This window comes from Muntiacus reevesi, chromosome 1 (genome assembly GCF_963930625.1).
Source record: "Muntiacus reevesi chromosome 1, mMunRee1.1, whole genome shotgun sequence".
Taxonomy (NCBI): domain Eukaryota; kingdom Metazoa; phylum Chordata; class Mammalia; order Artiodactyla; family Cervidae; genus Muntiacus; species Muntiacus reevesi.
Window position 1 is genome coordinate 120,710,877 of NC_089249.1, and position 18,092 is coordinate 120,728,968.

An 18,092-nucleotide genomic window follows, 5' to 3' on the forward strand; every position below is an offset into this window, starting at 1 on the left:
GATGGGCCCCCCAGGTCAGAAGGTGTCCAATATGCTACTGGGGAAGAGCAGACAGCAATTACTAATAGCTCCAGAAAGAGTGAAGTGGCTGGGCCAAAGCAGAAATGATGCTCAATCGTGGCTGCATCTGGTGGTGAAAGTAAAGTCCGATGCTGTAAAGAGCAACACTCCATAGGACCCTGGAATGCTAGGTCCATGAATCAAGGTAACTGGATGTGGTCAAGCAGGAGAGGGCACAGTTGAACATCAGCACCTTGGGAATCAGCGAACGGAAGTAAGCAGGAATGGGTGGTCTAACCCAGATGACCAGCATCCACTACTGTGGGCAAGTAGCGCAGCCCTCACAGTCAACAAAAGGGTCCAAAGTGCAATCTTTAGGCAAAATCTCAAAAATGATGTAATTCCAGCTGAGCTATTTAAACTCCTAAAAGATGATACTGTTAAAGTGCTGCACTCAATATGTCAGCAAATTTGGAAAACTCAACAGTGGTCACAGGACTGGAAAAGGTCAGTTTTCATTCCAATCCCAAAGAAGGACAATGCCAAAGAATGTTCAAACTACTGTACAACTGCACTCATTTCATATGCTAGCAAGGTTATGTTTAAAATCCTTCAAGCTAGGCTTCAGTAGTGTACGAATTGAGAACTTCCAGATGTACAAGCTGGGTTTTGAAGAGGCAGAGGGACCAAAGATCAAATTGCCAACATTTCCTGGATCATGGAGAAAGCAAGGGAGTTCCAGAAAAATATCTACTTCTACTTCATTGACTATGCTAGAGACTTTGACTGTGTGGATCACAACAAACTACAGAAAATTCTTGAAGAGATGGGAAAACCAGACCACTTTACTTGTCTCCTGAGAAACGTGTATGCAGGTCAAGAAGCAACAGTTAGAATCGAACACAGAACTGATAGGCTCAAAACTGGGAAAGGTGTATAGCAAGGCTGTATATTGTCACTCTACTTATTTAACTTATAAGCAGAGTATACGGATCCAAAATGCCATGCTAGATGAAGCACAAGTTAGAATCAAGATTGTCGGAAGAAATGTTAACAACCACAGATATGCAGATACCACTGGCAGAAAACGCAGAGGAACTAAAGAGCCTCTTGATGAGGGTGAAAGAGGAGAATGAAAACGCTGGCTTGAAACTCAACATTAAAAAAAAAACTAAGCTCATGGTATCCAGCCTCATCACTTCATGGAAAATAAAAGGAGGAAAAAGTGGAAGCAATGACAGATTTTATTTTCTTGGGCTCCAAAATCCCTGCAGGTGGTGGCTGCAGCCATGAAATTAAAAGACTCTTGCTCCTTGGAAGGAAAGCTATGACAAACCTAGACAGCATATTAAAAACCAGAGACATCACTTTGCTGACAAAGGTCTGTATATTCAAAGCTATGGTTTTTCCATAGTCATATACAGATGTGAAGAAGGCTGAGCACCGAAGAACTGATGCTTTCAAACTGTGGTATTGGAGAGTACTCTTGAGAGTCTCTTGGACTGCCACGAGATCAAACCACTCAATCCTAAAGAAGTCAACCCTGAATATTCATTGGAAGGACTATTGCTGAAGCTGAAGCTCCAACACTTTGGCCACCTGATGCAAAGAGCTGACTCACTGGAAAACACCCTGATGGTAGGAAAGACTGAAGGCAAAAGGAGAAGGGGACAGCAGAGGATGAGATGGTTAGAAAGCATCACAGACTCAATGGACATGAATCTGAGCAAAGTCCAGGTAACAGTGGAGAACAGAGGAGCCTGGTGGGTTACAGTCCTTGAGGTTGCAAAGAGTCAAGCATACTCTGTGACTGAACAACAAGAAGAAGCACTGAATATACTGCCTATTATGAAACAGATACTCAGCCTCCAATCTGATGGCAATGCCATCAATGGATATTCATTGCTACACCACTATATTCTCAATTCTGCAAAATAAATCTCCATTTGATCTTCTGTTTTTGAGTCAAGCTCACAAGACTCACTTGCAATATTAGTTTCTTGTTAAGACATTGCTTCTAATATAACAAGTAAACCAGGCCTGAAGTTCAAGTAAAAGTGAAAGTGGCTCAGTTATGTCCGACTCTTTGCGACCCCATGGATTATACAGTCCATGGAATTCTCCAGGCCATAATACTGGAGTGGGTGGCCTTTCCCTTCTGTAGGGGATCTTCCCACTCCAGGAACCGAACCAGGGTCTCCTGCATTACAGGCGGATTCAAGTACAAAGATATAATTATTTCAAGGAACATAATTAGTCTTCTCTACCACCCAGCAGAAGTATTTTGATGGCTATCTCTCCAATCTTATATTAGAAATAAATACAAAATAAAAACTATAAGCAGCAGTTGGCACATCATTTTATAGGATTAGTAGATATTTTTACAGTAATTTTTAGATATATCAAGATTGTTATGACTATATTTAAAATAAGCATCTCTCAGAAAAAAATATTGCCAGTTTATCCTCTTCTGTCTGTTAAGAAACTGTATTCATCTATTCACCAAGTATTTCCTGAGTCTCTACTATGTGCTGAGCATATCACCATGCAATAGATTTCAGTCAACAGCATTACCAACATTATAATTTAGTGGGGAAAACTGTACTATTTAAAAAATGACATGATTCTATGAAAATATATAACAGGAGACCTCAGTCTAGTGTGGGAAGATCAGAGAACATCTTCCTGAAAGCATAATAATTGAAATAAAACATGAAGGGTGTGATAAAGAGTTAATAAGGTGAAACAAAAAGAGAAAAAAAAACTTTCAGACAAGAAACAGTATGGGTAAAGGCCTTATAAAAGAAAAATATCAGGGTGACTTTCAGAAATTATAGCTTAAAAAGGGCATTTTTAATTATCAGGAAATCAGTAATTATGTATAGGTACTATTTATATCTTTGGTTAATTCCTTTGAGAGGCTCCTCTGTCCACAGAATTCTCCAGGCAAGAATAATTGAGTGGGCTGCCATTTCCTTCCCTGGAGGATCTTCCCAACTCAGGGATCGAACCCAGGTCTCTTGCATTACAGGCAGGTTCTATACCATGTGAGACATGCACAACTCTCTTTTGAGAAGTTTATATAAAATCAGAAAATGGAAGAAGATACTTGGCACAGTAAATTTTCAATAATCCATACTAATGGGAGATATTAATATAGATAATCTTAAGCAAGAAATAGCAGACAAAATTATCTTGATTTAGTTTTGAATTAACCCAATACATTTTTCTCACAGTAGACTGATTTGTTTTGCTCAAACTAATTTAAAAAATTAATTGTAATATCTTAATAAACATTAGTTAGCAAAACAAGCATTTTGCATTTGGGGCATGCTTCTGAATTCTATAGCTTTGGGTGTTAAAGTCAGTAACAATGCCAAGGTAATCATAGTAATAACAATGTCTTACTGTATCTTAAAATGCACTATAAGAAGTGATGGGAAGGAAGTCAAACAAGATACAAGAGTCAAATTATGACAGGCATTATATGCCATGCTAAGAATAGATTCTATTGTACATTCAATGGAGTAAAATAAAAGTGATTTAAGTAGGGAGCAACCAGATCAGATTTGGGAGATAGCTAAGAAAACTGAGGGATTCCCAGGTGGCACAGTGGCAAAGAATCCACCTGTCAATGCAGGAGACGCAACGAAAGATGAGGGCTCGATCCCTGGGTTGGGAAGATCCCCTGGAGGAGGAAATGGTGACTCATTCCAGTATTCTTGCCTGGAAAATTCCTCGGACAGAGGAGTGTGACGGGCTTCAGTACATAGGGTCACAAAGAATCAGACATGACTGAGCACAAACGCACACATACACATAAGGAAACCAAAGGTAAGGAGACTGATGAAGCAAATATTTTAGATATCCTGGAAAGGGATGATAAAGAACTGAACTAAGATAGGAGTACGGAGAACTGAGAGGACAAATTACAGACAAGACCCAGTCACCAATGAGAGGTAGGGGGAAAGGAAAATGAAACAATCTAAAATGACTCGCAGATTTCTGGCTTACATGACTTATTTCTCCATTTTCACCAAAATAGGGGGTACAGATTTAGGGAAAAGATAATTTCCTCAACTTGACTTTTCAGGTAACATAGCCAGTAAAAAAATTAAACATGACTGGAGAACTGAAGAGAGAGATGTATTAGCACAGAGGACTAGGAAGTGGCAGTACCTGAAGTAACTTGAGTGGATGACTCACTGGGGAAACACTACAGAACAGAGAAACTAAAGAAAAAGGTCAAAAAGAGGATTACTGATGATACTTACCAAAGCAGGCAGGAACAGAGATCAACCTTAGGATTTGAAGAACAAAAGGAAAGAAAGTAGAAACTGTGAAATCAGCCTATTAACAAGTTTGGTGTGGAAGGAGATTTGAGAAAAATGAGAGAACACAGCATAGAGGGAGAAAGTTTACATTTTCATATTATTTTTCAAATGGTAAAACTTGAATATACATATATATATTTACAGTACAAATACATGTATATATGTACACATATACATACATAAAGGGGAAGAAGAGAGTGGAATTGAATAGTCGAAAGTATGAGTAGGTCTTTTAAAGCATGATACCAAAGATAAAAACTGTAAAACATACTTTTGATTACATAAAAATTTAAATTTTTGTAAAGCTGAAAGATAAATAGGAAAAATTTATAGCACAGTCAGAAAAAGGTTAATAATGATAATAAAGACACTCAAATATTTCAATTGAAATATAAGCACAGGTTACTCATTAAAAGTACAAAAATTACTAAAAAACATAAAGTTCAACTTTTGCTGGCAATAAAATCAACTTAAAAGTATGAGATGCTATTTCATGCTGAGTAACTAAAGACCTAAAAGTAACATTCTTATATTTCAATGAAACAAACTCTCATGTTTTTGTACCGTTTATGTGCATAGAAAACATGTATCAGGAGTCTTAAAAAATAAATCTACAATAATACTAGTCTCAACACTTTTCAAAACAGAATGAAAACAACTTAAATGCCCAACAACAGCAGCTGCCTTTCTAAAAAGATAGTACATAATCATACAATAGAACACAAGTATTTTGCTAAAATAAAAAAGGAAAGAAAAGCCAAAGGTTGTTGAGATTGTAGAACATGAGAAGGCTCATACAATGCTGATAGAAATGCAATTTGGCACCACTACTTCAGAAAACTATTAACCATATCTATTAAAGCTGAATTCTACAACTAAGTATATACTCAATAGAAATTCATACATATGTTCACCAGAATACATGTACCAGAATGTTTAGAGGAGCACCATTATAATAGCCTTCAAATAGAAACTTAACATTTAGCAACAACAGAATGAGTAAATTGTGATATACTCAAACAATAGAATACAATACAGCCAAGAGAATGGACAGTTTCTAACTATACTCAACACTAGGGATGAATCAGACACAAAAGATTACCCACTGTGTGATTACATTTATAAAGTAACCAGAACTAATCAATGCTATTGGAAGTAGGGAGAATGGTTACTATTGAAGTGAAGAGTTAAAACATTAGTGCTATAAATGGTATTATTTTAATAAATTTAACACATTGAATGTTAAAAATTCCCTACAGAATAACATCTGACTGTATGGGAAAATTCATGACCTAAAAATGAAAAAAGTACAATGTATACTACAGATGGAAGATTCAGTTCAGTTCAGTTGCTCAGTCATGTCCCACTCTGCGACCTCATGAATCACAGCACGCCAGGCCTCCCTGTCCATCACCAGCTCCCGGAGTCTACCTAAACCCATGTCCATCGAGTCGGTGATGCCATCCAGCCATCTCATCCTCTATCGTCCCCTTCTCCTCCTGCCCCCAATCCTTCCCAGCATTAGGGTCTTTTCCAATGAGTCAACTCTTTGAATAAGGTGGCCAAAGTAGGTAATGGTTAAAATTGCAGGTTCTAAAGACTACTTGGGCTTCCCAAGTGGCACTAATGGTAAAGAACCCATCTGCCAATGCAGGAGATGTAAGAGATGCCGGTTCAATCCCTGAGTCAGGAAGATCCCCTGGAGGAGGGCACAGCAATCCACTTCAGTGTTCTTGTCTGGAAAATCCCATGGACAGAGGAGCCTGGCACGCTGCATAGGATTATTAAGTCAGACACAGCTGAAGTGACTGAGCAGGCAAAGACCACTTGAATTTGAATCCCAGTTTATATGCTATTGGGCAAATTACTTAACTGCTTCAGTTTCTTCACCTGCAAATGGTGTTACTGAAATTACAGACCACATTAGGCTGTGAGGTGGATCAAATAAAATAAATGGGATTAAAGCACTTATGATAGTGTCTGGTACATTATAAGTACTACACTATTATTATTACCCCTAAATAAGAATTACTCCCCAAAAAGTAGTAATAACTGCAGGCAACTTTCTGAAACCCCCCTTCTCACATCTAGGAATCTAGAGAGGTTTCTCTCTTTTATTAAACAATAGTTACCTTATGAATTATGTAAACTAAAGCTCCTTGTTTTTAGATAGATTAAATCTCTGTTAGAATTCAATACTGAATTCCTGTTAGAATTTCAGTGAATTCAAAAGAGGTTCTATACTATGTAACTCCCTTGCCATGTAAAAAGTGCTAAATTATATGCTCAAATATAGTAACTAATCTCACTATCAGTTTTCTGATTCAATCTTTCTCTGCCTTTTATTTTGAGACTCCTGTTTATTTTTTTAAATTTACTTTAAAGATAACATGGTTCATGTAAATGCCTTCTCTAGCAAAACACTTGAAATCTTTAGCTGTGGTAATAGCAAGGAGGGCTGGTGGGGCTGATGTTGAGGAGGTCCAAGAATGATTAATAAATAAATGAAGATTGACAATAAAATAGAAAGTTCCATTTCTGGCTTAGGAAAATGAAAAGCTTCCCCCACCCTCCACCTCAGGGTTAAAAAAGAAAAAGATGTCTGAGATAAATCTGGCTAGGGTACAGTCTTCAGATACTCAAACACTAATCTAGGTGTTGCTATGAAGGTATTTTGTAGATGTGATGAAAAGTCCATAATCAGGTCACTTCAAGTAAAGAAGATTATCCTAGATAAACTGAGTGAGTCTGATTCAATCAACTGAAAGGGCTTAGAAGAGCGGAACTGAAGCCTCCCTGAAGTGTCTGTGGACTGCAGCTTCAGCCTATATCTGAGAGTTCCAGCATGCTCTTCCTGACAATCTACCCAGACTTGCCCAGCCAGCCCCCAACTTGCGATACAGCTCTTAATATATAGCCTATTAACAATGTTTCTCTGGTGGAACCCTGGCTGATATAGGACTGAGTTTTCTAGCACTGGTAAGATTATTATGAAAGAGATAACTAAAGCATTTACAAATTTTTAATGAAGCAGCCAATATGGCATGGTGGTTAAGAACACAAACTCTAGAGCCACACTGCCTAGGTTCAAATTCCAGCTTGACTACTTACTATCCATGTGACTTTGGACAAATTACCTAGCCTCTCTGTGCCTAAATTTCCTCTTGTATAATAGCAATCACAGTTACCATTTCAAAGGTTTGTGAAGATTAAATGGATTATTATACATACACACACACACATACATATATTAAGTGGATTCAGTTCAGTTCAGTCACTCAGTCGTGTCCGACTCTTTGCAATCCCATGGCCAGGCCTCCCTGTCCATCACCAACTCCCAGAATTTACCCAAACTTATGTCCACTGAGTCAGTGATGCCATCCAACCATCTCATCCTGTATCCTCCCCCTCTCCTCCCACCTTCAATCTTTCCCAGCATCAGGGTCTTTTCCAATGAGTCAGTTCTTCACATCAGGTGGCCAAAGTACTGAAGTTTCAGTTTCAGCATCAATCCTTCCAATGAATATTCAGGAATGATTTCCTTTAGGACAGACTGGCTGTATCTCCTTGCAGTTCAAGAGACTCTCAAGAGTCCTCTCCAACACCACAGTTCAAAAGCATCAGTTCTTCGGCACTCAGCTTTCTCTATAGTCCAACTCTCACATCCATACATGACAACTGGAAAAACCATAGCTTTGACTAGACAGACCTCTGTTGGCAAAGTAATATCCCTGCTTTTTAATATGCTGTCTAGGTTGGTCCAAGGTGCTAGTGTCTTTTAATTTCATGGCTGCAGTCACCATCTGCAGTGATTTTGGAGCCCCCAAAATGAAGTCTGTCACTGTTTCCATTGTTATTATATATCTTTGTTGTTCATTCGCTAAGTCATGTCTGACTCTTTGTGACCCCATGGACTGCAGCACACCAAGCTTCTCTGTCCTTCATTGTCTCTGGGAGTTTGATCAAATTCATGTCCATTGAGTGGGTGATGTATCTAACCATCTCATTCTCTGCCACCCTCTTCTCCCTCTGTGTGTGTATATGCATATATATATATATATATATATATATATATATATATATATTACAGTGCTTGTAAAAAACAGTACCTGGCACATAGGAAAAGCTAGGTAATAGTCTAAAAAGGTGTTATGGTAGGGAGATAGAACTTCTAGGGGCTTTCTGGATTCTAGGACAGCTTCAGATGTACAATTTTTGAAAGAAAATTATCATTACCACATTAGGGTATGATAGGGATTATGAGTAGAAGACTTAAAACAAAATGAGTAAGTTTGGATTGCACACAGCTCTGTCATTCAATTTTGCAACCTTGTTAAATTTCTATAAGCCTTAATTTTCTTACTGAAAAAAAGTGATAACAATAATAGTATTTACTACCAGGGTTATGGTGAGAAATAAATGATATAAGATATTCATGTAATTTTTAAAGTTTTAATGGATAATGCTAAAATTTCCCACTGAATTTTTATATTTTTTTATTCTTGATGATCCTGAGGTTATGAATATAAGTCAGATCCTTACCATTTAATATAACATTACTACAGTAGATTGATTTGCTATTTCTGGTTGTCCATTTTCAGACAACTTGTCAAAAAATGTGCCCAATCATAAACACAGTGATTAAGGATTTTCCTTCAAAAACTATAGCTACTATATATTGATTATCCTCTAGGTGCTAAGAAAAACACATTATATATAACTTCTAAATCTCACAGTTCAGCACTATCTCCATTTTGCAGATTAGGAAAGACTTTGAAAGTACCTGTGTGAAATGATATGAATATGCTGTAACATCTATTATTATTTCTTTCAGAACACTTTTATTACTTTCTAGATCTCAGTGTGATGAAGACACCAAGTTTAATAATACTCAGTGCTCAGGCAAGTAACCTCTGATCACATAAGTAGCTAGCTTCTAAATTCTCACTTTTCAGTTAATTTTTGAAACGGGGAGGGGAATAATTCAATTCCTTTCTCAACTAGATAAATTTAAATGAGTTGTTAATAAAAGCTATATTTCCATAGAGAATGATAATACACTCCCATTTAACTATGCAAGTATGAATATTTTTAAATTAAAAAAGAGATACATATTTAAACTGAAATATATTTTAACCAACAGACTACATAAACCAACATGATCTCACTTTGGCTATACACTATTAATTGGAAACTCATGTCACTAGAGTACATTTAATTAATTGTCTTTTTATCTGAAAAGTACATTGCTAAAATTTTTTGCTAAGATTTTTAACACTGTAAATATGTTTCTCATATTTAATATTACAAATAAAACTAGGCTATTGTAATTCATTTAATATATGTTTATTTAGTATGTAGATACTCCAATTTTCTAACTTAGTATCTATATTCACTTAATATATACATTCCCACCCTACCCTGCCATAGACATTTACTTGAAAGATTGTTACCCTAGACCCATTTCATCCTATCCTTTCTTTGATAACCATCTATCTTTCTAGCTGACTCCCTTTAAAATCTCAACCCCAACAATCTTCAGACTTTACTAAGGTCTCCAATCCCTTTCAGTATACTTCATACCCTAAGATCCTTTTTCCTCCTTAAAAAGCATAAATCCCAAGGTCAAGCATTATGCCCAACTCCTTGCACACACTTTCAGCCACTTGCCCTCTCTCATTTTTGGACTTTTTAATGTTTTTGTGTTGTTCTATACTGACTTACTTACAGGCAGACCAAATTTTCCAACGTGCTGTATTCTAAAGGCTGGATTGCAATAAGCATAGGCTACATTCTCTGTATCATGACAAAGTAAGTATAATACAACAATAAGAGAAAAGAGAACACTATTTCTTTTTTTTTTTTTTATTCTGGCTTCAGCTTTTACCCAACACTCATTCTAAGTATCTACCTGGCAACTGAAAGGGCCACATGTACCATAAGTCATAGGTTAGTTTACTTTGGTAGGTTAGAGATGAAAAAGAAAGGGAACAGAATGTAGTCAAAAAGAAAAACAGAAAGTTAAAGAAAAGGGGGTGCACATTTTTAAAACAAATGAGGAGACAGGCTGAATATAAAAGAGAATACACAATAGCATAAGGTTCCTGCAAAAGCTAGATGGGAATGAGATCCAAAGTAATGGCAGAGGGACTGACCTTACAGAGCAAGATATATAATGTAGTGATTTTTAAAAATGTGTCAAACATTCTTTGAACTCCTTCCATCAAAGGGTGGAATCTAATACACTTTTTTGAAATAGGATTCATCAAAGTGAATCACTTTGAATGAACAGAATGTAGAAGTGAGTGCAGCAAGAGAATTCCAGGAAAACATCTACTTCTGCTTCACTGAGTATGCTAAAGCCTTTGACTGTGTGGATCACAACAAACTGAAAATTCTTAAAGAGATGGGAATTCCAGACCACCTTACCTGTCTCCTGAAAAACCTGTATGTAGACCAAGAAGCAAGAGTTAGAACTGGACATGGAACAATGGTCTGGTTCAAAACTTGGTAAGGAATACATCAAGGGTGTATAGTGTCACCCTGCTTATTCAACTTATATGCAGAGTACATCATGTGAAATGCTAGGCTGGATGAAGCACAAGCTGGAATCAGGACTGCCAGGAGAAATATCAATAACTTCAGATATGCAGATGATAACACACTAATGGCAGAAAGCAAAGAACTAAAGAGCTTCTTGATGAAGATGAAGGAGGAGAGTGAAAAAGCTGGCTTGAAACTCAACATTCAAAAAACTAAGATCATGGAAGCTGGTCCCATAACTTCATGGCAAATAGATGGGGGAAAAGTGGAAGCAGTAACAGATAATATTTTCTTGGGCTCCAAAATCACTTTGGACCATGGCTGCAGCCATGAGATTAAAAGACGCTTGCTCTTTGGAAGGAAAGCTATGACAAATCTAGATAGTGTATTATAAAGCAAAGACATCACTTTGCTGACAAAGGCCCATATAGTAAAAGCTATGGTTTTTCCAGCAGTAACATACGAATGTGAAGAAGGAGGCAGAGCACCAAAAGAAGATGCTTTCCAACTGTGGTGTTGGAGAAGACTTGTGAGAGTCCCTTGAACTGCAAAGATATCAAACCAGTCAATCCTAAAGGAAATCAGTCCTGAATATTCATTGGAAGGACTGATGCTGAAGCTGAAGCTCCAATACATTGGCCACCTAATGTGAAGAGCTAACTCATTGGAAAGGGCCCTGATGCTGGGAAAGATTGAAGGCGGGAGGAGAAGGGTGACGACGGGATGAGATTGTTGGATGGCATTACCGACTCAATGGACATGAGTTTGAGTAAACTCTGGGAGATAGTGAAGGACAGGGAAGCCTGGTGAGCTGCAGTCCACGGGGTCGCAAAGAATCAGACATGACTTAGTGGCTGAAAAACAACAACAAAGCAGAAATGACACTGCTTAACTTCTAAGGCTAGATCATAAAAAGGGGATAGAGTTTCCACCTGGCTCTCTCTCGCTTAGAACTCAACCACCATGTTATAAGAAAGTCCAAGCCATGTGAAAGGCCATGTGTAGATAGTCCAGCTGAAAATCTCAGTTAAGGTTCCAACTACCTACAGCCAACACAACAAGGAGACGCCTAAATGAGCAAGTCTTTAAGTGATCATAGGCCCCAGCCTTGGAGAAGGCAATGGCACCCCACTCCAGTACTCTTGCCTGGAAAATCCCATGGACGGAGGAGCCTGGTAGGCTGCAGTCCATGGGGTCGCGAAGAATTGGACATGACTGAACGACTTCACTTTCACTTTTCACTTTTATGCATTGGAGAAGGAAATGGCAACCCACTCCAGTGTTCTTGCCTGAAGAATCCCAGGGATGGGGTCGCACAGAGTCGGACATGACTGAAGTGACTTAGCAGCAGCAGCAGGCCCCAGCCTTTGAGGTGAGCTATTTAAGTTTCTGTCAAACAGAGCAGAGATGAGATGTTCTTGCAAAACTCTGTCCAAAGTGCACTTTCCTAGGCAAAATAAATGTTGTCATTCCTTTCAATTACTAAATGTAGAGAAATATGTGATGTAACAATAGATAAATGGAATAGACAACTCTTCTAACAGAATGACACAATAGATTAAAATATAGGATATCTTTGAAAAATTAAAAAATTAAATGCCAACCTTTGGATAAACAAAATGTGTGTGCATGTGCATATGTGCATGAGATAGAACACTATTCAGCCTTAAAGAAGAATGAAATTCTGGTACTTCTATAAGACAGAACCTTGAAAACATCATGCTAAATCAAATTAAGTCAGACATAAAAGGAGCAGCATTGTATGGTTCCACGTTTATGGGGTATCTAATGTAAATTCATAGAGAAAATACTATAGAAGTTACCAATGGTTGGTGGGAGGAGGGAATGTTTGGGATAATTAGAAAGTTCTGGAAATGGATAAAAATATATTTGTACATATACAGGATATTTGGATGTCTGATATAAAGAAGTTGAAGGGGTTTTTATCTGATACCTTTTATTTTCTTTGTAAAGTGCATGAGGCAAGCTCATTGCTTAGCATGAGAGAGATAAAGGGAATTTCAGAAGTATAAAGAGAATGAAATAGGAATCATAATGAATGGGAGACAGGGTTAATCAGAGAAATGTAAAATGTCAAGTCAGGTTGACAGCCCATTTGAGGTTGAATGTATAGTGCCCCTTCCATGTGGTTTTCTCCAGCAGTGATTAGCTCCTCGCTCAAGACAGGTAAGTTTATCAGTTAAGACTTTTGTAAGAAAGATGTGATAAAAAGACAAATGTATAGAGGATTTCAGGGACCACATAATCTAAACTGGTCAAGAAAAAATGAAGCAAGAGGTTCTGGTAAAGAATGATCATATAGGGAACATTTAAAAAGCAAACATCAAGGAGAGGACATTGTAATCAGAGAATGACATGCTTACAACAGTGATTCTTGAGCAGTTAGTGAGGCTGATAAGGTTGTTGATGAGACTGGCTGTCTAAAATGAAAAAAAGAGGATAAGAGATAATGTGGTCAAGGAACTGAGATGAAATGGTAATGGATGAGTCATCACACAGAAGTTTAAGCCATCAAGGATGAATACAGGGCTTACAGTATAAAGATTGTGAGCCAGAGCCAAAGTTTTGAGTTTTCTGTTGGTTTTTTTTTTTTTTCTCAGATTGTGGTGGGTCTTTGTTGCTTTGCTTGGACTTTCTCTAGCTGCAGGAGTGTGGGCTACTCTTCATTATGGTGCGCGGGCTTCTCACTGCGGAGGCTTTTCCTGTTGCAGAGCACAGGCTCTAGGAGCAGGGACTTCAGCGGTGGTGTCACAAGGGCTCAGTAGGTGTGGTGCACAGGCTTAGCTACTCCGCAGTATATGGAATCTTCCCAGACCAGGGATCAAACCCATGTTCCTGGCACTGGCAGGCCAGGAACTGTGCCAGCAGGGAAGTCCCTGAAGTTTTTGATGAATGAAGGCAAGTGAGTGAGAGATTGGTAAATGACAGCAATAAGGATGAGGAACACAGTAGTGCAGCTGAATGGTATAGGCCTTGTCTTGGTCTGTGTGGGCTGCTATAACAAAATACCATAGGCTGGGTGACTTATAAACAAAATATATTTATTTCTCATGATTCTGAAGGCTGGAAATGCAAAATCTGACATCAGCAGATTTGAGGTCTGATAACAGCCCACTTCCTCACTGACAGCCTATTCTCCTTGTTAACCTCATATCAGAAGGGGCAAGAGAATTCTCTCAGGGGTTTTTATTACCCCATTCATCAAGCTCTGCCCTCAGGACCTAATCAACTCTCGAAGATTTCATCTTCAAATACCAGTAACTCGGAATTTAGGATTTCAACACATGAACTTGGGGGATACACAAACATTCAGTCCTCAAATGAGTGGGGTTTTATTTAGGAGATTGGGATTGTAACAGTTTTTCTTAATCTAATGTCTTCCTAACTGAAGCCTAAGATTAATCTCTCCCTTCCAATTAAAAGTGATATAATTTTGACATATCAGTTCTGTTGCTCAGTTGTGTCCAACTCTTTGCGACCCCATGGACTGCAGCACACCAGGCTTCCCTGTCCATCACCAACTCCCGGAGCTTACTCAAACTCATGTTCACTGAGTCAGTGATGCCATCCAACCATCTCATCTTCTGTCATCCCTTTCTCCTCCCACCTTCAATCTTTCCCAGCATCAGGGTCTTTTCAAATGAGTCAGTTCTTTGCATCAGGTGGCCAAAGTATTGGAGTTTCAGCTTCAGCATCAATCCTTCCAATGAATATTCAGGACTGATTTCATTTAGGATGGATTGGTTGGATCTCCTTGCAGTCCAAGGGACACTCAAGAGTCTTCTCCAACACCACAATTGAAAAGCATCAATTCTTCAGTGCTCAGCTTTCTTTATAGTCTAATTCTCACATCCATACATGACTACTGGAAAAATCACTAGATAGACCTTTGTCAACAAAGTAATGTCTCTGCTTTTTAAATATGCTGTCTAGGTTGGTCATAACTTTTCTTCCAAGAAGCAAGCGTCTTTTACTCTCATGGCTGCAGTCACCATCTGCAGTGACTTTGGAGACCCCCAAAATAAAGTCTCTCACTGTTTCCATTGTTTCCCCATCCATTTGCCATGAAGTGATGGGACCAGATGCCACGATCTTAGTTTTCTGAATGTTGAATTTTAGGCCAATTTTTTCACTCTCCTCTTTCATTTTCATCAAGAGGCTCTTTAGTTCCTCTTTGCTTTCTGCCATAAGGGTGGTGTCATCTGCATACCTGAGGTTATTGATATTTCTCCTGGCAATCTTGATTATATTTGACACATAAGTGTCAAATAAACTACTATGTGCTAAGAAGAATAAAAAGAGGTTCCCTAGTGGCTGGGATGGTAAAGAATCCTCTCGCAGTTAGGGACACCTGGTTTTGATACCTTGGTTAAGAAGATCTCCTGGATGAGGGTATGGCAACACACTCCAGGTCACCTTCTTATCAAGTGAATCAACTACTAGGCCCAAATTGTAAATATATTACAGAGAAAGCACCTGCTGACTGGGGAGGAGGAGAGTAAACACTTCTAAAAGAAGCTTAAATTTTTTTATCTACCTAATTATTCATAATTTTAGTATCCACTATGAGCTAGGAACTGTGTCAAATCTGAGGGATTAAAATATTAAACGAGGAGGAGAGGTGGGAAGAATTAGGAGATTGAGATTAACATATATACACTACTGATACTATGAGTAGAATAGACAACTGATGAGAACGCACTGCATAACACAGGGGAGCTGCTCCAGTGACCTGAGTGCGAAGGAAACCCTAGGAAGACACGCGTCCGTGGTGAGCTGATCACTGTGCTGCGCAGCAGAGACCAGCAGAACACTGCAGAGCAACGCGCTCAAATAAAGACCAAAACCAAAGACACCAACGAGGCAGACGCGGGCTCTGCCTTTACAGGTCACAACGTGTAGTAGGGGAAGGGGCTGAGAAATCAGTGCTAGTGTAAAGGCCACAGTTACAGATGTAAATGTCTCCAAAGTGGACTCAAAACCAACTTATATTAGAGTCTGTTTCCCAAGATGATCTCAGAAATTCTATATTCATTCCCATATAAACGCCTATGTTGCATTTTCACCCTAGTGTCAATCTCAACACTTCCCCCGTGGCTCAGCAGGGCAAGAATCCACCTGCAATGCAGGAACACAGGAGACGCAGGTTCAATCCCTGAGTTAGAAAGATCCCCTGCAGTAGGAAATGGCAACCCACTGTAGTATTCTTGCCTGAGACATGGCGCCATGGACATAGGAGCCTGGCAGGCTACACTCTAAAGGGTCACAAAGAGTCAAACACAACTGAGCAACTGAGCACATAAGCACCAGTCTCAGGAACCTATGTATCACTTACACATTTTACCGTAAACGTCTAAATGTATCCATCTCCCAGCTTAAGGAGAGAAACCAAGGCTTACTTTTTTTCTTGTATTTGCATTATGGACTAGCACAATGCCTGGTACAAAATAGGCACTTACTAAGTACTGACTGAGAATAACTAAAGGGTTGAATTAATGATAAATGACTGTTCTGTCTCTGTGTCATTCTATCAGTTGAACTTATAGATTATTTAGTAACTCAAGACTATAGCCTAAAGAGGGACTCATATTCTTCCCCAGTTTAACCTTTCATGGCTTCTATACATTTAGTGAGCTGAGCTAGGATAGGAGGAGCTAAATTATAAACAGAACCGAATCTCGCAAAAGAAGCTAAGTAACATCTGTACAAACACGTTCTCTCAATTTTGTGGCTCACATACCACAGTGGTCTGCTGATGCTCTGTGGTCTTCTACTCGAATAAGTGGTACAGAAATTGAATACTCATTTTATTAAGTAGGACCCCAAAATAATGAGATCTCAACACAATATCTTTAATTTTTTGAGTCAAGGTCCAGATGGATATTACAGATTTGCCAAGGACTTACAGGTTTAGATTCAATAGTTGTTTTACTAGAAAACAAAAGTTTGAAGAGTCATTGAAAAGTTAACATTATATGAACAGTAGGCAACAGGGAATACAACCTTAAACCATGGCCATAAAGCCTTGGACTTTATACCTTTAAATAGCAAGTCAGCTAAAGATAGGGCATTTACATTGGATTTTGTGAGGCAGTCCTAATGTCAAATGTGTGATTGCATCAGCCCTCACCGTGAACTGTCAACTAGTTCATTTCTCTAAAGGAGTCCCAAATTTAGTTCAGGAAACTATCCACATAGATACAGAACATTACTGAATCTAATTTATATTATAATCAAAAAGTGAAAAACCAAATTATTATTACAGGAAATACTTTATACTGTACTCCCAACAAAATTCTTGTGTTTGCATATTTACTTATTTAAAGCTTTCACTATACTATGAGATACAAGAAGGCAACTCTTTATCTCCTTCATGACTCCCCCAAAATAAAAATATACATAAATGAGTAGATGAATTATAATACATTACAATAAAAAAATTTAAGCTATATCTCCATTTCTACTTAAGCAATTTAAGTTATACCTCCATATCAGGGGAAATAATTTATTATTTGCGTTATGGTAATAAACCTCAATATCAACAAGAAAGAGGTCTACTTATTAATATTGACGAGCATTTTTGAAGCTGTAAGGGACTGAAAGGGTTACAAAATCTACCGAAAAAAGAAAAGAAAAAAAGAGTAAAAAAAAAGCATCAATGTTTTCCAGCAGTTCTTAAGTTACTAAAGATACTAGCTGAATTTATAAGAACAAACACTTTTACCTTTAAACATAAATAATCAGCTAAATATATTTATTCTCTAAGCCAAGTTTATGAAGGTTTCACTGTACTTCTTTTATTGCTGTACAACTAGCTTTTATAAGTTTTGAGGAATAGCTCCTAAGTTCTAGTGTTTAAATTCAGGAGAACAATTTTCTCTACCTATACTATTTGGTTTATATACTTTAATCATGTAGATCTATTACAGAATAAAGAGTTTCAGGTTTGTTTTGCTTTTTAGTTTATCCTCAAACAATAGACATTCAATTCTCTTGCTCCTATTAGCTGTCCCTGATGTTAACTTTTCTCCACTTCTGCTATACACAAAACATCATAACTACACATAACATGCAAAGGGTTTTTCACTAAGAATAGAATGTTTTATGTCTTGTTTCCAACCTACTCCCCTGATGACCAATATTTAGATGGTCTCTTTACCTATAGTAGAACATGAGAATCTCTTCAAAGATCAA

The 18,092-nt window shown here is 38.0% G+C and overlaps 1 protein-coding gene across 1 annotated transcript in view; it reads right to left on the bottom strand.

Moving 5' to 3' along the window:
- Window positions 1-18,092, bottom strand: part of PRKACB (protein kinase cAMP-activated catalytic subunit beta) — a 152,857-nt gene that overhangs the window by 126,335 nt on the left and 8,430 nt on the right. The gene's annotated exons all lie outside the window — the stretch shown is intronic.